Source organism: Phyllostomus discolor, chromosome 5, assembly GCF_004126475.2.
Source record: "Phyllostomus discolor isolate MPI-MPIP mPhyDis1 chromosome 5, mPhyDis1.pri.v3, whole genome shotgun sequence".
NCBI classification, from domain to species: Eukaryota; Metazoa; Chordata; class Mammalia; order Chiroptera; family Phyllostomidae; genus Phyllostomus; species Phyllostomus discolor.
Genome location: NC_040907.2, coordinates 92,956,509 through 92,978,641, shown reverse-complemented (window position 1 = coordinate 92,978,641; position 22,133 = coordinate 92,956,509). Strand labels below are relative to the sequence as shown.

General features: G+C 36.7%; 1 pseudogene; it reads left to right on the top strand.

Annotated features, from left to right (window-relative positions):
• Nucleotides 1-2,080: 2,080 nt before the first annotated feature.
• Nucleotides 2,081-2,179, top strand: LOC114498236 (annotated as a pseudogene).
• Nucleotides 2,180-22,133: the final 19,954 nt, after the last annotated feature.

Genomic DNA, 22,133 nt, shown 5'->3' with positions numbered 1-22,133 from the left:
AGGAGCCATGAGGGCCCCAGAAGTGGCAAGAGACCTTTGGTTGATGGCCAAAGATCCTGTATTTTCCTGAGACCTGGATTCTCAGCAGGAGACTGAATCACAGGGAGGTTTGACTGCTGTGGCTAAAGCTCAATGTCAATAGTCCCCTTAGCTCCAGTTGCTTTGAGGAAGAAGGAAGTCTCCAGACATCTTCAAATAGCCCTGTCTTTCTGACACACCGTCAGACTTGCTTCAGGAAAACATTACCTGTGAAAGCATGAGGTCCACATTTTCTTGAGCCAGGGAGTCAAAACTTGCATACTTATCACCCTTCAGTGCAGACATTACATTGAATGTTTCACAATATCTTGGTTATCAACTTTCATATTACATATATTATATGTATTTAACATAATACTTAATATTGTAATTATGTAATATTTAATATTTATTTAATATATAAAATACTTTTATTTATATTTATTTTTTATTTTCATTGGTGACACTATTATGGAAATCTCCTATTTCTCCCTTTGCCCTTGGAGATATATAGGCAAAAATACTGCTACAAGAGATGTCTGAGATTTTACTGCCTGTGTTTTCTAGGATTTTTATGGTTTTGTGACTTACATTTAAATCTTTTATCCATTTTGAGTTTTTCTTACGTATGATATAAGTTGATGGTCTAGCTTCATTTTTTTATTCCATGTTCCTCTACAATTTTCCCAACATCATTTATTGAAGAGTCTGTCTTTACATACTTCACTGTATGCTTTTGCCTCCTTTGTCTAATATTAGTTGACCATAAAGACATGGGTTGATTTCACAACTCTCTGTTCTGTTCATTGACCTATATGCCTGTTCTTATGACAGTACCCCATGCTGTTTTGATTACAATGGCCTTGTAGTATAGTTTAAAATTAGGCATTGTGATACCTTCAACTTTGTTCTTCTTTCTAAGATTGCTGAAGTTATTTGAGGTCTTTTTTTTCCATATAAATTTTTTTAATATTTGCTCTAGATCTATATGAAATATTTCATTGATATTTTAATAGGAATTCCATTGAATCTTTAGATTGTTGTGAGCAGTACAGACATTTTAATGGTATTAATTCTTCCAGTCCATGAACATGGCATATGATTCCACTTACTTGTATCTTTCTCAAATTTTTCTTCAATGTCCTATCATTTTCCAAATACAGGTCTTCTACTGCCTTGTTAAATTTTTTCTTAACTACCTTATTTTTTTGTTGCAATAGCAAATGGGATTGTTTCCTTTGTTTTTCTTTCTGATAGTTTATTATTAGTGTATAGAAATGTCACTGATTTCTAAGTATTAATTTTATATCCTGCTGTTTTGCCAAATTCATTTATTAGATCTAATAGTTTTTTTGGTGAAGTTTTTAGGGTTTTCTATATACACTATGTCATCTGAGAATCATGGCAGTTTTACTTCCTCCTTTCTGATTTGGATGCCTTTTATTTCTTCTTCTTGTCTGATTGCTGTGACTATGACTTCCAGGACTATATTGAGTAAAAATGGTAAAAGCAGACATCCTTGTCTTGATCCTAATCTTAAGGGAAACATTTTAGTTTTTGCCCATTGAGTATAATATTGGCAGTAGGTTTTTTTGTATATGACCTTTATTATGTTGAGGTATACTCCCTCTATTCCTACTTTGCTGATTGTTTTGTTTTGTTTTTTCATAAATGGGTGCTGGATTTTAACAGATGTTTTTTCTGCATCTGTTGGTATAATCATATGATTTTTGTCTTTCATTGTGTTTATGTGATGTATCACATTTATTGATTTGTGAATATTGTACCATCCTTGCATCTCTGGAATAAATTTACTTGATCATGGTGTATGATCTTTTTAATGTATTTCTGGATCCAGTTTGCTAATATTTTGTTGAGGATTTTAGCATCTATGTTTATCAGAGATATTGGCTTATAATTTTCTTTCTTTGTCCTATCTTTACCTAGTTTGGGGATTAGGATAATTCTGGCATCTTAAAAAGAGTTTGGGAGACTTCCCTCTTCTTGAATTGTTTGGAATAGTTTGAGGATAGGTGTTAGTCCTTCTTTGAATGTTTGATAAGTGCTTGCTTTTGCAGCACATATATTAAAATTGGAACAATACAGAGAAGATTAGCATGGCCCCTGCGCAAATATGAATGTTTGATAAATTCACATGTGAAGCCATCCAGTCCAGGACTCTTGTGTGCTGGGAGTTCTTTGATTACTTCTTTAATTTTGCTAATTGTTATTGGTCTATTCAGGTTTTCTAATTCTTCCTGACTGAGTTTTGGAAGAATGTATGTTTCTAGAAATTTATCTATTTCACCCAGGTTGCCCAATTTCTTGGCATGTAGTTGTTCACGTAAGCAATTTCTTACAATCCTTTGTACTTCTGTGCTATCAGTTGGTACTTCTCCTCTTTTACTTCTGACTTTATTTATTTGGGTTCTCCTATCTCTTTTTCTTGATGGGCCAGGTTAAAGGCTTATCATTTTGCTTATATTTTCAAAGAACCAGCTCTTGGTTTCATTGAACTTTTGTATTGTCTTTTTATTCTCTATGTCATTTATTACTGCTCTGATCTTGGTTATTTCCTTCCTTCTACCTGCTCTGGGCTTTGTTTGTTGTTCTTTTTCTAGTTCATTTAGGTATAATGTTAGATTGTTTATTTGAGATTTTTCTTGCTTCTTGAAGTAGGCTTGTAATACTATGAGCGTCCCTCTCAGGACTGCTTTCACTGTGTCCATAGATTTTTGGATTGTTGTGTGTTCATTTTCATTTGTGTTCGGGTAATTTTTAATTTCTTTTTTTATCTCATTGGTAACCATTCATTGTTTAAGAACATGCTATTTAGTCTCCACATGTTTGAGTGTTTTTGAGGGGGTTCTTTATTGTACTTGATTTCTAATTTCATACCACTATAATCTAAGAAGCTGTTTGATATGATTTCAATCCTTTTAAATTTGTTAAGACATATTTTGTGTCCTAACATGTGGTCTATCTTTGGGACTATGTACACTTGAGAAGAAAGTTTAATCTCCTGCTTTGGGGTAAAATGTTATGTAAATACCAATTAAATCCATCCAATTTAGTGTGTTTTTTAAGGTCACTGTTTCCTTGTTGATTTTTCATCTGGATGATCTATCCATTGATGACAGTAGGGTATTAGAATCCCCTACTATGATTGCATTGCTGTCAATCTCTCCCTTAAAGTCCACTAAGACTTTTTAAATATATTTAGGTGTTTCTATGTTGGGTGCATATATATTTACAAGGGTCATACCCTCTTGTTGGATTGATCCCTTTAGTGTTTTGTAGTGACATTCCTTGTCTCTTATTATAGCTTTTGTTTTGAAGTTTATTTTTTCAAATGTAAGTATTGCTACTCCAGCTGTTGTTTTGTTTGTTTCCACTTGCATGGAATATTTTTACACTTTCAGACTATGGGAATATTTTTTTCTGATGTGTGTCTCTTGTAAACAGCATATATATTGGTCATGTTTTCTTATTCATTCAGCTATCCTACATCTTTTGATTAGAACATTTAATCCATTTACATTTAGGGTTATTATTGATAGGTACTTATTTATTGTCATTTCTTCTTTGTACCTATTTCCTTTCTCTCTGTTTCATCTTCTTCTTAAAGCATTCATTTTTAACCATTTCTTGCAATACCAGTAAAATATAGCTTCATTTATTTATAGCTATAAATAAAATGAAGCCCAGTGTGCTGTTTGTGGCTACACAAGACAAAGGCCTATGCTACACTAAGTATGTGATGTCAGCATATCCTTAGAACACATAGCTCACGTTCTGCATAGGTCTCCTAACTGCCAAATTTCCACATGAAAGCACAGTGGGCAGACACTGGGCAGAATCTCTGGATCTACTCAAGTAGCCCCTGTTCTTGGTAACAATGTCCTTCATCCTTTGTGGGAAGCCTCCCCAAGTGCAACATTTCATTTGTCTCTAAACACCATCCCAGAAGGAAGAGCAGAGTCCTAAAGGATGTAGTCAATGCATTTAAATGTTGCCTGAGAGTTGGAAGGAGTGAGATTTTTTGCTTCTGTAAAATTCCAAAGTTTTACATCATTCAACTCTTAAATAGAGTTATTTTTCTACCACCACACAACAGAAGTGAAGTTTCTTCTAGTTAAAGGTATGGAAGTCTAATGATGTTTCAATGAAGTAAAAACTCAAATATGATTGCCAGTGAAGGATGCCTAGTCCCCAAAAGGAGCATTAAAGTCTCTGAGAGCCCTGTCCCTGCTGCAGTCATGACTAATCTGAATTTCTTCACACTTCCCACCTTCTTGACTAAAGCAATTGGGTTTCTAATTGAGTTTCATCATTGCTTACTGAGGTGAACTCAGAAGAATGAGGCTCTCTCCATTATGGGCACATTCCATTTTCACTGGTTTTGTTGGTTTTATTGTGGTCTCTTTTCAGAGATGTTTAAGTGTATTAACAAATCCAAGCACACAAGAAGGCAGAGGTACAGACCCCTGATCAGAAGATAAGTGGTTCCTCCAGACTTCCTTATTCTGCCCAGCCCCTGGCCCCAAAAGGATCTTTCCCTTAGCTCCTCTCAGCTTCAGAGAATGTGATCACACTTACCTGCAAGTCAGTAGCTTCTTGACTGTCTGAAGCAGCCATTGCAAGGATGATGTTGCACATTGAAACCCTTCATATGCACATGCACACACACATGCACACATACGTATATACCCAACACAACAATCACAAGTGCAGTGTGTGCTGATATTTCCTATTTTATTTTTCCAGCTGCTCAGACTTTATTTAGAGCTGCCCACAACCCACTAACCCAATTTCATGACCTACTAATGGGTCACAACCTGCAGTTTGAAAAACATGACACTGAGGCCCTACAGCATCATCAGATAAAATTGAGCCTGAGCCGTTCCCTAAAAGCACAGTCTCTGGAATTTCCTGGCATATCCACCCAAAAATGTCTCTAAACCCAACATTCAGACATCATTCAGTCTTGCTAGACAGTTTGCTTCCTTTCTGTTTCTTATAGTTTGTCACTAATCAGCATATTTGTGCCCTCCTTGGGACTTCTTGGGCTCCTTATTCCCTACATGTTATCACCTGTGGTGGACTGCACTTTTTGACAGCTTCTTTTCTTTCTCTAATCACTGCTTCCCACTCAGATACACCTCCACACAGCTCTAAGACCTGTGCTAAATGGCTGCATGTCACTCAGTCCTCATTTAAAAATCTAAATTCCTGAAGTTTATATTTGGGTAGAGAATTCTGCCTTTGTCACAATTAAACATTAATGCATACATTGTTCCTTCCTTCCACTATAGAATTTATTGAAATTCTAGATATAAATTATAGAAGTAATAATATGTAAGCCCCTGTTTCATTCTTAAATGGCTGACAAAGGCTGTGATAGACTTTTTAAGAATGGATGTTCTGTGTTTAAATTTATTTTTAACATTAATATTGGGAAGACATTGGTTAATAAGATTATATAGGTTTCAAGTGTACAATTCTATGATACATGATCTTTATACTGCATTGTGTGCCCATCACCCAAAGTCAAGTCATCTTGTGTCACCATATATTTGAGCCTCCTTTATCCTTTTCAAACACCCCCTGGTAACCTCCATACCATGCTTGGTGTCTTTGAGTTTTTGTTTGAATGTTTTTCTTGTTTGTTCATTTGTTGATTTCAGTTTTATATCCCACATATGAGTGAAATCATATAGTTCTTACCTTCTTCTGTCTGACTTATTTCGCTTAGCATGATATTTTCAAGGTCCATCTACATTGTCACAAATGGAAGTATTTCATCTTCCTTATGGCTGAGTATTATTTTATTGTACATATGTGCCACATCTTCTTTATCCAATATCTATTGAAGGACACTTTAGTTCTTTCCATGTCTTAGCCAAGGTGAATTATGCTGCAATGAACATAGGGGTGTATATATCTTTGTGAATAAATGTTTTCAAATCTTTTCAGGTTATATACTCAGAAGAGGGGTTGCTGGGTCATACGGTAACTTTATTCTTAATTTTTTTGAGGAACATCCATACTGTTTTCCATAGGGGCTGTACCAGTCTAAATTACCACTAGCAGTGAATGACGATTCTTTATTCTCTACCTCTCCAACACTTGTTACTACATGTCTTGTTGATAATACCCATTCTAATAGGTATGAGGTAGTATCTCATTGCAGTTTTGATTTGCTTTGCCCTAATAGCTAGTGAAGTTAAGCATCTTTTCATATATCAATTGGCCATTTGTATGTTTTCTTGGGAGAAGTGACTTCCATTCCTCTGCCAATTTTTTCATAAGATTGTTTGGTGTTGAGTTGTATAAGTTCTTTATATTTTGGGGATGTTAACTCCTTGTTGGAGCTGTTGTTTGCAAATATCTTCTCCAATTCCACTGAATGCCTTTCTGTTTAGTTGGTGGTTTCTTTTGCTGTGCAGAAGCTTTTTAGTTTGATAGAGTCCCATTCATTTATTTTTGCCTTTACTTAATTGCCTTAAGGGTCAAATTCATAAAATGTTCTCTAAGACCAAGGTCCATAAGTATAGTACCTATGTTTTCTTCTATGTGATATATTGTTTCAGGTCTTATATTTAGGTCTATAATGCATTTAACTACATTTTCATTTTATTTTATGTATGTATGTATTTATTTATTTAATTTTTTTGTACATATTTATATATTTTTTCCATTAACATTTAGTCTCTTTATACCCCTCTCCCCCCCACAATCACCACACTGTTGTCCATTTCCACAAGTCTTTTTTCCTTTTTGATCCATTCCTCCACCCCCTAATCCCTACCCCCATCCTTACCTGTCATCCTGCTCTCTATGACTCTGTCTCTATTTTACTTGTTCAGTTTGTTCATTAGATTCCACATAGGAGTGAAATCATATGGTATTTGTCTTTCTCTGATTGGCTTATTTCTCTTAGTATAATGTTCTCCAGATCCATCCATATTGTCACTAAGATTAAAATTTTTCTTCTTTTTCACAGCCAAGTAGTATTCCATCATGTAAATGTCCCATAGTTGTTTTATTCACTCCTCTACTGATGAACATTTGGGCTGCTCCCATCTCTTGGTGATTGTGAATAACGCTACAATGAATGTGGGGTGCTTATATCCCTTCAAATTAGTGTTTTGGATTCCTTTCAATATATTCCCAGAGGTGGGATTGCTGGGTCAAAAGGCAGGTCCATTTTTAATATTTTGAAATATCTCCATACTGCTTTCTACAGTGGCTGAACCAATCTTCAGTCCCACCAACAGTGCAAAAGAGTTCTGCTTTCTCCACATCTCACTAGCACTTGTTGTTCATTGGTTTATTGATGATAGCCATTCTGACCAGTGTGAGGTGATATCTTATTGTTGTTTTAACTTGCATTTCTCTGGTAATTAGTGATGTTGAGCATCTTTTCACATGTCCATTGGCCATCTCTATGTCCTCTTTAGAGAAGTGTCTATTCTATTCCTTTCCCCATTTCTATGGGGTTGTTGGTTTTTTGGTGTTGTGTGTTCTTTATAAATTTTGAATATTAATCCTTTATCAGATGTACCAGTGCATATGTTCTCCAATTCTATGGTTTGTCTTTTTATTTTGTTGATGGTTTCCATTGCTTTGTAAAAAATTATATTTTGATATAGTCCCATTTGTTTATTTTTTCTCTGGTTCTCTTGCCTGGGGAGATATATCCAATAAAATATGGCTGTGAGTAATGTTGGAGGTTTTGTTGCCTATGTTTTCTTCTACAATTTTTATGGTTTTGGGTCAAACATTTAAGTTTTCAATCCATTTTGAATTTATTCTTGTGTGTGGTGTAAATAGGTGCTCTAGATTTAATGTATCTATCCAATTTCCCCAACACCATTTTTGTTTTATGTTTTTTATTGATGTTCAACTATAGTTGTCCCCATTTTCTCTCCACACTCTTCCCTGCCCCCGACCCCCACCTCCCACACTCAATCCTACCCCCTCATTGGCTTTGTCCATGGGTCCTTTATACATGTTCCTTGAAGGCCCTTTCCTTTCTTTGCCCTATTATCTTCTCCCCACTCCCCTCTAGTTAGTGTAAGTTTGTTCTTTATTTCAATGTCTCTGGTTATATTTTGTTTGCTTTTTTGTTTTATTGATTAGGTTCCACTTGTAGGTGAGATCATATGGTATTTGTCTTTCATTGCCTGGCTTATTTTACTTAGCCTAATGTTCCCCAGTTCCATCCATGCTGTTGCAAAAAGTAGGAGCTGCTTCTTTCTTTGTGCTGCATAGTGTTCCATTTCCTGATGTCATTTTTTAATAAACCGTCTTTAGCTTATTGCATGTGCTGGTTTCCTCTGTCAAATATTAATTGACTATAAAGCTGTAGATTTATTTCTGGGCTGTCTATTCTGTTCCATTGATCTATATTTTTATGTCAGTAACATACTATTTTGATTACTATGGCCTTATACTATAGTTTAATATTAGGTAGCATGATTCCTCTAACTTTCTTCTTTCTCAGGGTTGCTGTTGCTATGTGGGACCTTTTGTGCTTCCATCACAATTTTTTATATATTTGTTCTAGTTCTGTGAAATACATCATTGGAATTTAAATAGGAATTTTATTGAATCTATAGGTTGCTTTGGGTAGTATAGACATTTTAATGATGTTAATTTTCCCTATCTGTGAACACTGTATGTGATTACACTTATTTGTATCTACTTCAGTTTCCTTCTTCAGTGTCTATAATTTTCCAAGGACAGGTCTTTTACATTCTTGGTTAAGTTTATTCCTAGGTATTTATTATTGTGTTTAAAATGATTTTATTTATTTATTATTTGAGATAGGGGAAGGGAGAGAGAAAGAGAGGGAGAGAAACATCAATGTGTGATTGCTTTTCACATGCCCACTAATGGATACCTGGCCTGCAACCCACACATGTTCCCTGACGGTGAATCAAACTGGCGACCTTTTTTGTTTTCAGGCTCAATCCACTGAGAGGATACCTCCAGCAAGGGTGGTATTTTATTCTTTCTGAAGCAATTGTGAATGAAGTGATTTTCTTAATTTCCCTTTCTGTTAGTTTGTTAGTAGCATGTAAAAAGCAATGAATTTCTAGATATTAATTTTGTATCCTGCTGTTTCACTGAATGCATTTATCAGTTCTAATAGTTTCTTGGTAGAATCTTTGGGGTTCTCTATGTACAGTATCATGTCATCTGCAAATAAAGACAATTTTACTTCTTTCTTTTCTATTTGGATGCCTTTTATTTCTCTTCTTGTCTGATTGCTATGGTTAGGTCTTCCTGTACTATGTTGAATAAATGAGGTGAAAGCAGACGTTCTTATCTTGCTCTTGATCTTTAGGGGAATGCTTGTAGCTCTTACCCATTGAGTATGATACTGGCAGTGGATTTGTCAAATATGGCCTTTATTATGTTGAGGTATGTTCCCTTTATTCCTACGTTGCTGAGAGTTTTTAACATAAATGGTGCCGGATTTTATCAAATGTGTTTTCTGCATCTATTGATATGATCATGTGGTTTTTATCCTTCATGTTGTTTATGCTGTGAATCACATTTATTAATTTTCTAATGTTCTACTGACTTTGATTCCCCAGAATAAGTCCCACTTAATCATGGTATATGATCTTTTTGATGCATTGCTATATTCGGTTTCCTAATACATTTTTGAGGATTTTAGCATTTATGTTCAGCAGGAATATTGGCTTATAATGTTCTCTTTTTTTGTAGTGTCTTTATCAGTTTTTGGAATTAGAATAATGCTGTCCTCACAAAATGAGCTTGGGAGTCCTCCTTCTGCTTGAATTTTCTGAAATAGTTTGAGAATGGCAGGTGTTTGTTGTTCCTGGAATGTTTGGTAAAATTCATCTGTGATGCCATCTGGTCCAGGACTTTTTTTGTTGGCAGTTTTTTTTACAGTGCTTCAGTTTCACTAGGTGTAACATATTTATTCAGATTTTCTGGTTCTTCCTGATTTAGTGTTGAGAGATTGTTGTTTCTGGGAATTTATCTCTTTCCTCCAGGTTGTCCAATTTGTTGGCATATAATTGTTCATGAAACTTTTTATAATCCTTTGTATTTCTTTGGTGTCAGTCATTATTTCTCCTCTTTTATTTATGATTTTACTTATTTGGATCCTCCCTCTTTTTTTATTGATGAGTCTGGTTAAACGTTTGTCAATTGTTTTATGTTTTCAAACTAACAGCTCCTGGATTCATTGATATTTTGTATTGTGATTTTAGAATCTACTTCATTTATTTTGGCTCTGATCTTTATTATTTCCTTCCTTCTACTCACTCTGGGCTTTGTTGCTCTGTTTCAATTTCCTTTACATGTGAAGTTACATTGTTTATTTGAATTTTCTCTATTCATTTTTTTTAGATAGGCTTGTAGTGCTATCATTTATCTCTTAGGATTGCATTCCCAGTGTCCCACAGATTTTGGATTGTTGTGTTCTCATATTCCTTTGTTTCAAGGTATATTTTGATTGTTTTACTTGATCTCATTGTTGGTCCATTCATTATTTAATAACATGTTATTTAGCTTCTATGTCTTTGTGTATTTTTCATTATTCTTGTGATTGATTTCTAGTTTCATAGCACTGTGGTTAGAGAAGATGCTTGATATGACTTCAATCTTCTTAAATTTATAGAGACTTGTTTTGCATCCTAGCATGTGGTCTTTCCTAGAAAATGATCCATGTGCATTTTAAACATATGTATATTCTGCTGTTTTGGGATGAAATGTTTTCAAGATGTCAAATCCATTTGGTTGTTTAAGGCCATTGTCTCCTTGTTGATTTTCTGTCTTGAAAATCTATCCATTGAAGTCAATGGGGTGCTAAAATCCCCAACTTTGACTGTATTTCTGCCCAACTCTGCCATTTTGTCCATCAAGATTTGCTTTACATACTTAGGTGCTCCTTTATTGGGTGCATAAATGTTTACTAGGATTATGTCCTCTATTGGATTGTTCCCTTTATCATTTTGCAGTGTCCTTTTTAAGTATTTTTATTGATTATGCTATTACAGTTTTCCCAATTTTTCCCCTTTATCCCCCCTCCAACCTGCCCCCCAACCCTCCAGCATCCCCCCCTTAGTTCATGTCCATGGGTGGTACATATAAGTTCTTTGAGTCCTCTGTTTCCTATACCATTTTTTTTCAACCTCTCCCCATCTATTTTATGGCTACTAATTACACTTCTTCTTCCCTGTACCTTTTAGCCCTATTCCTCCCTTCCCCCTCCCCAGTGAACTCCCTCCACGTGATGCCCATTTCTCTGGTTCTGTTCTTGTTCCGTTTGTTTGCTTAATTTTTTCATTGTTTTTCTTTTATTTTAGGTTCATTTGTTGATAGTTGTGATTTTGTTATCATTTTATTTTTCATATTTTTAATCTTTTTTCTTAGATAAATCCCTTTAATATTTCATATAATAAGGGCTTGGTGATAATGAACTGCTTTAACTTGACCTTATCTGGGAAGCTCTTTATCTGCCCTTCCATTCTAAATGAAAGCTTTGCTGGATAGAGTAATCTTGGATGTAGATCCTTGCCTTTTATGACTTCAAATACTTCTTTCCAGCCCCTTTTTGCCTGCAAGGTTTCTTTTGAGGAATCAGCTGATAGCCTTATGGGAACTCCTTTGTAGGTAACTGTCTTCTGATCTCTTGCTGCTTTTAGGATTTTCTCTTTGTCTTTAATCTTGGGTAACTTAGTGATGATATTCCTTGGTGTATTCCTCTTTGGGTCCAACTTCTTTGGGACTCTCTGGGCTTCTGGACTTCCTGAAAGTCTATTTCTTTCACTAGATTGGGGAAGTTTTCCTTCATTATTTGTTCAAATAAGTTTTCAAATTCTTGTTGTAGTTCTTCTTCTGGCACCCCTATAATTTGGATATTGGAACATTTCAGGTTGTCCCAGGGAATCCTCAGCCTCTCTTCATTTTGGGGGATTCTTGTTTCTTCATTCTGATACAGTTGGATGTTTATTTCTTCTCTATGTTCCAAATCATTGCTTTGAATCCTGGTTTCCTTCTTGTCACTGCTGGTTCCCTGAATATTTTGCTTTATTTCATTTTGGGTATCTTTCTTTTGTTCTTTCATTCTTTGACCAAGCTCAATCAGTTCTGTGAGCATTTTGATTACGAGGGCTTTAAACTCTTCATCAGATAGGTTAGCAATCTCCTCATCCTTTAGTTCTCTTTGAGGTCTTGCTGTGTTCTTTCATTTGGGCCATATACTTTTGCTTTGGCACAGCTGATAGGTTGTAAGGGGGTGGGGCCTTAGGTATTCACCAGGGCAGGATGACCCTCTGTGCTGCCTGCCTGTGTGGGAGGGGCTAGAGAGGGAACAATGTGGCTTGCCTGCTTGTCTCTAGCACACTTTGGAACAGACTCTCGTGTCAGACTGGAAGTATCTCTCAATGGGGCAACCCAAGCCTTAGCCCACAGTCAGCTCTGAGTCTCAGTTTTCCCCTTAAGTCAATCCCTCCAGAGCAGCTCTGCTGAGTTCGGCAGTCAGCCCTGCCCCCCAGCTGCCTTGCCGTGGTTTTTCTGAGTTGGCCTGCATGGTCCAGCTGGTCTGGTTGTTCTGGTTGATTTTTTCTTTAATTCCTTGGTTGTCAGAGTTCCTTGCAGCTTGATTTTCTGGCAATTTTGGTTGTTTATTGAGTTTAGATTTGTTGTTATCTTTTTGGTTGTGCAAGGAAGCAAAGGATTTCTACCTGCGCCTCTATCTTGGCCAGAAGTCCTGTAGTGTCCTTCTTTGTCTTATGCTATAGCCTTGGTTGTAAGGTCTATTTTGTCAGATATAAGTACTGCTACTCCAGATTTTTTTCCTTTCCATTTGCATGAAATATTATTTTTCCATTCCTTTTCTTTTAGTTTGTGTACATCTTTTGATCTAAGGTCGGTCTCTTGGAGGCAGCATATATGGGTCTTTTTTTCTTATCCATTAAGCTACCCTATGTCATTTGGTTAGAGCATTTAAGCCATTTACATTTTAAGTGATTATTGATATATACATATTTAGTGCCATTTTCTCGTTAGAGTTTTTTTCCTCTGTTTTTTTTTTTCTTTCTCTGTTCTTCTTGCCTTATCCTTGTCCTTCTCATCCTCATCCTCATTCTTATTCTTATTTTTCAAGCAAGCCCTTTAATGTCAGTTGCTGTACTGGTTTGGGTTCAACAAACTCCTTTAGCTTTTTCTTGTCTGGGAAGCTCCTTATTTTTCCTTCAATTTTAAATCATGACCTTGCTGTACAAAGTAGCCTTAGTTGTAGATCCTTGCTTTTCATCACCTTGAACATTTGAAGCCACTCCCTTCTGGCCTGAAACATTTCTGTTGAGAAATCAGATGACAGTCTAATTAGTGCTTTCTTTTATGTAACTACCTGCTTTTCTCTTGTGGATTTTAAGGTCCTTTCCTTGTCTTTAAGGCTTGTCGTTTTCATTATGATGTGTCTCAGTGTAGGTTTCTTTGGGTCCAACTTCTGTGGGACTCTCTGAGCTGCTGGACTTGTGTGTCTTTTTCCTTCACCAGATTATGGAAGTTTTCAGTCACTATGTCTTCGAATAAGTTCTTGATCCCTTGCTCGCTGTCCTCTCCTTCTGGTATTTCCATTATGAATGTTGTTATGCTTCATGTTGTCCCAAATGTTTTTTAAGCTCTCCTCAGTTCTTAAAATTCTTTTTTTTTCTGCTCTGCCTGGGTGTTATTTTCTACCTTGTCTTCCAAATCACTGATTCAGTCCTCTGCTTCATCTAACCTACAGTTTATTCCTTCACATGTATTTCTGACTGCTCCTTTTTAATGGTTTCTATGTCTTTTTTCATACTGTTGAGTATCCTTATAATCATTACTCTAAACTCTCTATTTAATAAAGTGCTTGTCTCCATTTCCTGTAGTTTTTGTTCTGGAGACCTCTCTTATTCTCTCATTTAGGGTCTTTTTTTTTTTTTTTGCTTTCCATTTTTGCTGCTTCTTGTATTTGTTTCTATGTATTAGGTAGATCTGCAAAGACTCTGGTACAGGCCTTTTTCAGATGATGCTTGTGTCTGGCCCTGGGCAACATATTTGGAGGTATCAGCTATCCACAGCATGTGGCTCCCTCTGGGCCAGTCATGTTGTGTCGAAGTGCTTTCTTCCAAATGTCCTTAATTATAAGTCTTCTCTACTGCTAGTGTTCAGTTGGTTACTCAGGATGATTTTTCTACAACTTAACTGTAATACTAAATTGGTCCTGGGAGCAGGTTAGTGTAGCTTCCACTTAGTCCTCTGCCATCTTTGGTGTCTTTAATCCATTTTGAGTTAATTTTTGTATATGGGGACAAACCATGGTCTAGTTTCATTCTTTTGTAAGTGACTTACAAATTTTCCCAGAACCAATAAATATTGAAGAGGCTTTCTTTTCTCCATTGTATGTTTTTGGTTTCATTGCTGAAAATTATTTGCCCTAATATGTGTGGTTTTATTTATGGGCTCTCAATTCTGTTTCATTGCTCTATGTATCTTTCTGCCAATGCCATGCTGTTTTGATTATTGTGCTTTGTAGTATAATTTTAAGTCAGGAAGTGTGATACCTCCAGCTTCCTTTTTTTCTGCAAATTTGCTTTGGTTATTCAGGGTCTTTTGTGGTTCCATACAAATCTGATTTTTTTGTTCTAATCCTTTAAAAAATGCCATTGAGATTTTGATGAAATTGCACTAAATCTTTATATTGCTTTGAGTAATATGACATTTTAATTATGTTGTTTTTTTTGATCCATGAACATGGAATATTTTTTCCATTTCATTGTGTCATTTTCAACCTCTTTTAATAATGTTTTATAGTTTTCAGTATATAGATCCTTCACATATTTTTAAGTTTATTCTTAGATATTTTATTCTTTCTGTTGCAATTGCAAAAGAAATTTTTTCATTTCTTTTTCTGAAATTTCATTGTTAGCATATAGGGTACAGTGGATTTTTGTACACTGACTTTGTGCCCTACAACTTTACTGTATGTGTTTATTGTTTCTGGTAGTTTTGGGGTGGAATATTTAGGATTTTATCTAGAAAAAATCATGTCATCTGCAAAAAGTGACACTTTTACTTCTTTCTTCCAAATTTGGATGCCTTTTATTTCTTTCTCTTGCCTGATGGCTCTGACTATAATAATAGTGGTGAGAGTGGGCATCCTTGCCTTGTTACTGATCTTAGAGGTGCAGCTTTCAGTTTATCACCATTGAATATGATATTAACTGAGAGTTTGCCATATAGGGCCTTTATTATGTTGAGGTACTTTCCTTCTAAATCCATTTATTGTGTGTTTTAATCATAAAAGGATGTATCTTATCAAATGCTTTTTCTGCATCTATTGATGAGATCATATGCATTTTACCCTTTATTTTGTTAGCGTGGTACTTTACATTGATTTGAACCACCTTTGTGCCTTTGGAATAAAGCCCACTTGATCATGGTGTACCATTTTTTAAATCTATTGTTGTACTCAATCTGATAGTATTTCGTTTAGGATTTGTTTGTATCTGTATTCATCAGAAATATAGGTCTGTAGTTTTTTGTTTTTTGTTTTTTTATGTGTTGTCCTTGCCAGGTTTTGGCATCAGGGCTATGTTGGCCTCATAAAATATGTTGGGAAGTATTGCCTCTTCTTCAAATTTTTGGAAGTTTGTTAAGGAAAGATAAATCTTCTTTGAATGTTTGGTAGGATTCACTAGTGTAGCCATCTGATTCTGGACTGTTACTTTTGATAACTTCAATATCTTCACTGTTGATCAATCTGTTTAGATTTTCCAATTCTTTATGATTCATTCTAGGAAGGTTATATATTTCTAGGAAGTTATCCATTTCTTCCAAGTTAATGAATTTGGTGGAATATAGCTTTCATAGTGTTGTATGATCCTTTGCATTTCTGTGATATCTGTAGTAATTGTCTTTCACTTCTGATTTTGTTTATTTGGCTCTTTTCTCTTTTTTTCCCTAGCAAGTCAAGCTAACAGTTTGTCAATTTTATTAATCTCTTCAAAGAACTAGCTCTCTGTTACATTAATTTTTTGTATAGTTTTTTTTGTTCTCTATTTCATTCAATTCTGTTCTAATTTTTATTATTTCTTTTCTTCTGCTGACTTTGGCCTGCTTCTGTTCTGGTTTTTTAAAGTGTAATATTATGTTGTTTACTTCAGATTTTTGTTGTTTCTTGAAATAGGCCTGTAATGATATAAACTTTCCTTTTATTACTGCTGTTGCTGAATCCCAGAAATTTTGATATTATCTGACATGTTTGATATGAGAAATATTGTCATTCTCATTTGTTTCTATGTATCTTCTTTAAAAGATTTTATTTATTTATTTTTAGAGAGAGGGGAGGGGAAGGAGAAAGGTGAGGAGAGAAACATCAATGTGTGGTTGCCTGCTGCATGCCCCCTACTGGGGACCTGGCCAGCAACCCAGGCATGTGCCCTCACTGGGAATCAAACCAGTGATCCTTTGGCTCACAGGCCAGCACTCAATTCACTGAGCTACAACAGCTAGGCTGTCTCTATATGTCTTTTGATCTCACCTTTTATTTCTTCTTTGACCCAGTCATTTTTTAAGAGTATGTTGTTTGATTCCCATATATTTGTGGGACTTTTTTACTTTGTTTTTGCAGTTGATATCTAATTTCAAATCATTGTGGTCAGAGAATATACTACATATGATGTCAATTTTCTTAAATTTGTTGAGGCTAGTTTTATGTCCCAGCATATGGTCCAGCCTTGAGAATGTTTCGTGTGCACTGGAGAAGAATGTGTAATCTGATGTTCTGGGATGAAAGGTTCTGTATATGTCAATTTTGTCCATTTGATCTAATGTGTCACTTAAAGAAGATATTTGTGTATTTATTTTCAGTTTGGCTGAACTATCTAAAGCTGTCAATGGGGTATTAGATCCCCTGATATGATTGTGTTGATGTCAGTTTCTCCTTTTATTTCTTTTTGTGCTATTTGGTGCATATATATTGAGAAGTATTATGTCTTCTCAATGTATTGTCTGCTTTGTCATTATAAAATGTCCTTGTCTCTTGTTACCTTTGTTATCTTGAAGTCTATTTTTGTCAGACATAAGTATGGCTACCTGGGCTTTTCTGTGGATGCCATTTGCTTAGAGAATCATTTTCCACCCTCTCACTTTGAATCATATTTTTCTTTGCAGCTTAGATGTGTCTCCTGAAAGCAGCAATGGTTGGGTTTTGGTTTTGATCTAATCTGCTACTCTGTGCCTCTTATTGGTGAATTCAGTTCATTCATATTTAGGGTGATTATTGGTGTATGAAGATTTTCTATAGCCAGTATTGTTTTCTGGTAGCTCTGTGCCTCCATTGTTCTTTTCCTTTGTGCTTCTGTCTGTCATTTTTGTTTGATGGTATTCCAAATTTTGCCCCATTTTCTGCTTCTTCCTTTTTAAAAATTATGTGTCTCAATTTGGGTTTCTCTGTGTGTGTTACTATTAGGCTTATGTAAAAGAAAGTTTCACATAGATAGTGATACATACCCTGGCTCATGGGTCCACCACATTGTGGATGAGGCACGAGAAATTCACACAGACTACGGAGTCCTGTGGAGGGAAAGGGACAGCATGGCTTCTCTCTCAAGAGGAGAAAAAGCCTCGGTCCTTCCCTTGACAAGCCTTTGTTGCTTTTCTGGGCACATTACATGATGGTCCTCATTTACTATGCACAGGTTCGCTTTAGGTGGTTACCTGTTATGGAAAACAAAGGAGATGATGCCACTAATCACATCGCAGAAGAAGGATATTTGCAAATGCAAAGGTAGAAGTGGTTGAACTGGTTACACTCCATACTTGGGAGGTTTAGCACAGACTTTAGGAAGTTACAGTAAGCACTTGCTGTCTCAATTCAGAGTGAGGGAGTTTTAGCAAAAAGCAAGTCTCAAAGTGGCCTAGGTACAATTGCAGGCCTGATTCCCCACAGGAGAACCTATCCATGGGAGTGAGTCCTGTGCATCAGACCTCACTTTCCACTGGAAGCTGGGCCCACACCATGCAGAATGGTCTCCTATAATATAGTATTCCTCTCTCTTTTGAATGCATCCAATCTCCATTCCCCCTTTGCAAATTCAGACCTTTACTTTCTCCCCTTTTATGTTTTTTGTTGTCCCTATTTATGCTGTGAGTTTGTTGGTGATCTTAATCATAGTTCTGTGACCTTTACTTCCTTATTTCAGGTAAAATAACTCCCTTCAGTATTTCCTGCAATGGAGGTTTCTGGTGGTAAGATCCCTGTTTCTATATGTCTGGAAAAGTCATTATTTCTCCTTCATATCTAAAGGATAACTCTGTTGGAAATATTATTCTTGATTGGTAATTATTCTCTTTTAGCAGTTTGAGTATTTGTTGCCACTCTCTTCTGACTCACAGAGTTTCTGCTGAGGAGTCTAATGATAACCTAATGGGCTTTTCTTTATAGGTTTACTTTTTTATGCTCAAGTCTCTTATTTCATCTGTATTGTTTCTAGATTTCTATCTTCAGTATCACTAATTCTTTCCTCCATCTGGTCAGCTCTGTTTCCTGTGATTGCTAGTTCATTCTTTATCTCTTTTATTGAGTTCTTCATCTTCAGAATATCTATTTGGTTCTTTTTAAAGTTTTAATCTTTTTGTTAAATACTTGTTTTTTCATTGATTTTGTTTCTGAGTTTATTATAAACTGCTTATCTGTGTTTTCTCATATCTCACTGAGTTCTCTCAGAACAGCAATCTTGTCTTTTCTGCTATTTAAATCACAGTGTTTCATATCTTAAGTTTATTTTCTGGAGATTTTTTATTTTCTTTCTGAGCTGCTGTGCTACGTGGGTTATTTGTGGTATTTAATGGATTCCTTCTATATCTAAGCATCTATGTATGAGTGGCACTTCTCTAGTAGATTGATAAGATAAAGACTTTCTACTGAATCATGAGTTTTTTTGTTCTTGAACAGCTTTGCCATTTCAAACTTCTGCTGGGTGGTGAAAAATGACCTGTGTTTCCTGAGAAGGTGGGTGTCTCCTCTGTGTTTAGGTCACTTCGGTCTCAGAAGACCAACCCCACTGGGCAATGTGGTGGGTGATGGGGTTCCAAATCCATGAAATCCCATTGCTGTCCCCTGCAGCCAGATGATGCCTGCATTGCAGCTGCCATGTGTGGGGATGGAGTGAGCTGCAAGAATTTGGCCACTTCTCTGTTGCTTTGCTCTCCCAGTAATGGTGACTAGCAGACTTCTGCAGCCTCCTCTCTGTGTCTCCACCCAACCTTGGGATTGGTCACATAGTGCACCTGTTGCTCAGGGAAAAAATATTTCTGTAGTACCAGTCTTTGGGTTTGCAAGTAATATGCTCAGCAACCCAACATTCACTGCTATAGCTTCTTCTGAGGACATCTGTAAACTCTGGGAGAATGGAGGAAGGTAGCCAGGTTCTGTGGCTTTGCTTCTCTATCTGGAATTCTGACTACCAGACAACTGTGGCCGCACCTCTGTGTTTCATTCCTGCCCAGGTCACTGGGCTCAGCTGCAGCTTATATTTCCCATTCCTACAGGAATGCTTGCTGAATCTCTTTGCTTCCTCTGGCTAAAGCAAGTGCCAGCAGCAACCTGATTCCTCCCCTCTCTGGGTTGAGCCCCACTGAGACTTCTGGCAGCTGCACTTCTGGCCTATCTCAGCTCTTTTCACTTCCTATTTCCCTAGTTCACTCTCATTTGCCCACCTTCAAATTTTTCAATGTGTGAGTCTCTCAGATGTACTTGTGCATTGAGCAGGGAATCCTTTGTTGAATTACAGCTATTCAAATTGTTGAAACTTCAGAGGGAGAGACCAAGGGGACCTCTCATACCACCATTCCTCTGATGTCACTTTCAAAAATGAATGTTCTTATTGTCTTGATCCAGTGCTTTGAAACTCATTTTTCCTTGCAGAGAAAATGGAATCTTTCTGTATTGCTGATGAGTGTGTAAAATAGTGCAGCTGCTGTGGAAAACAGTATGGCAGCTCCTCAAAAATTAAACATAGAATTACTACATGATACAGCAATTCCACTTTTGGGTATACATCCCAAAGAATTGAAAGTAGACACTAAAACAGATACTTGCACCCCCATATTCATAGCAGAATTGTTCACAATAGCCAAAAGGTGGAAGTAACTCAAGTGTCCATCAACAGATAAATGGATACACAAGATATATATACAAAATAGAGAATGATTCAGCCATAATGAGGAAAGGAATTCTGACACATGCTACTACATGGAGGAAACTTGAGGAAATCATGTTCAGTGAAATAAACCAGTTGCAAAAGGACGAATACTATATGATTTCACTTATATGATGTCCCCAGAAGAAGCAAAATCAAAGAGACTCAAAGTAGAATGGAGGTTATCAAGGGCCTCAGGGTGGAGTAATGGGGAGTTAGTGTTTAATCATACAGGATTTCAGTTCTACAAAATGAAAAGAATTCTATGATGGATAGTAGTGGTGGCTGCACAACAGTGTGAATGTACTTAATGTTGCTAAACTATATGCAATGTATATTTTACCAAAATTAAATTAATTTTTTTTAAAAACCTTGTATCCTCTTGTAGAGGCTGGGAGTAAAGGAATGGAGGGAGCAAGCACATCCAGGAAATGGAAAATCATAACCCAAAGTGTACTACCTTCAGCCCCAGTGAAATTTTCTATTCTCTCCTGGTATTCACACAAACTTTGCATAAAGCATCTATTTGTTACAGCATAATAATATTTGTTACTTACTTTGATAACTCCCCCTATGTAGAAATGGTTCCAGTTAGATGTGCCCAGTTAAGGCACACCTTAAACAACAGGAGCATTCTATTGTTTCACACAAAAGAAGCCCTGGGTAGGAGATTCCCAGGGTTGTTCATTCCAGAAGTTCAAAGTCCTTATCATAGGCTTGCAATGCACTTTCCAACTGGCCCTCATCTGGGCCCAGATTTGTTCTCAAGCTGACACCCTCAGGGTTGCAAGATGCCAGCTGCAGTTACAGGCATCATGATCACTCCCTACAAATGTCCATCAGCAGCACATGAACTTGTTTGTTACCTGGGTCTTTTCTAAGGAGCTGAGAATGTTTTCCAGAAGCCACTCACTGGCCCTCCCTTCCTCTCTCATAGGCCAATCCAAAACCACAGGTCAAAAGGCAATGGTCTACCAAGATAGGCTTATTGTAACCAGGACCCTTTTCCCATCATGATGGGCTGATTGTAAGAGGACCGATTCCCCATACAATTGGATTATTCTAAGTAGGACCCTACCCTCACCACTACCAACACTGACTTACTCTGTTCAGGACACACCCACCACCACAATTGGTGTATTTAAACAGGTTCCCCATTGTCATGATGAGCTACACCTAATCATTACCTTCCCCTCCCCAGACTTCTCTGCATCTGGGCACCTGAACTAACTGAAAATCTGTGAGCAAGGACACAGATCATGGGGATTTGAAGAGGGAACAAAAGGGCCTGAGCTTCAAAACTGGGAATTGCAGGCTTGGAAGCTTATACTTTTGTACATTTTTCTCTCTCAGCTTCCTCAGCTATGAAGGAGAGTGATGCCACCTGCAGAGTGTCCCATCCAGGCTGTGGTTTGGAATCAGTTGAAGAGTGGAACATGCAAACATGTAAACACCAGACACTTGTTATGATTCTTCCCACAGGGACAAAACTGGTGTTCTGTCCACTTCAGATTCTTCTGGGAATATTGTTTAAATTCAGATTTGGTCTCTCACTGTCAGAGAGTCTGACAAAGCAGCTCTTATTTCAATTGTTTAACTCTTTAAAATTCTGACAGTTAATATGGCCAAGTCACAGTCTAGCTCCCATTCAAATGTGAGTAATGAGGGAGCTAGTAGTTTCTGGTCCAGATACTTCCAGAGAGGCTCAGGGAAGGATACAGTTGTTTTCATAGAGCAGGTGTCAGAATAGGCATAACTTACAAGGCACTTTATGGATCCAATGTTGGGAGAAGAGGGTGGATTTGGCTGTTGGTGATGTGGAGATCGTGGTGGCATTTCAATGCCACAATATTGATGTAGAGAGGCTGTGTTGTGATGCCAGCACTC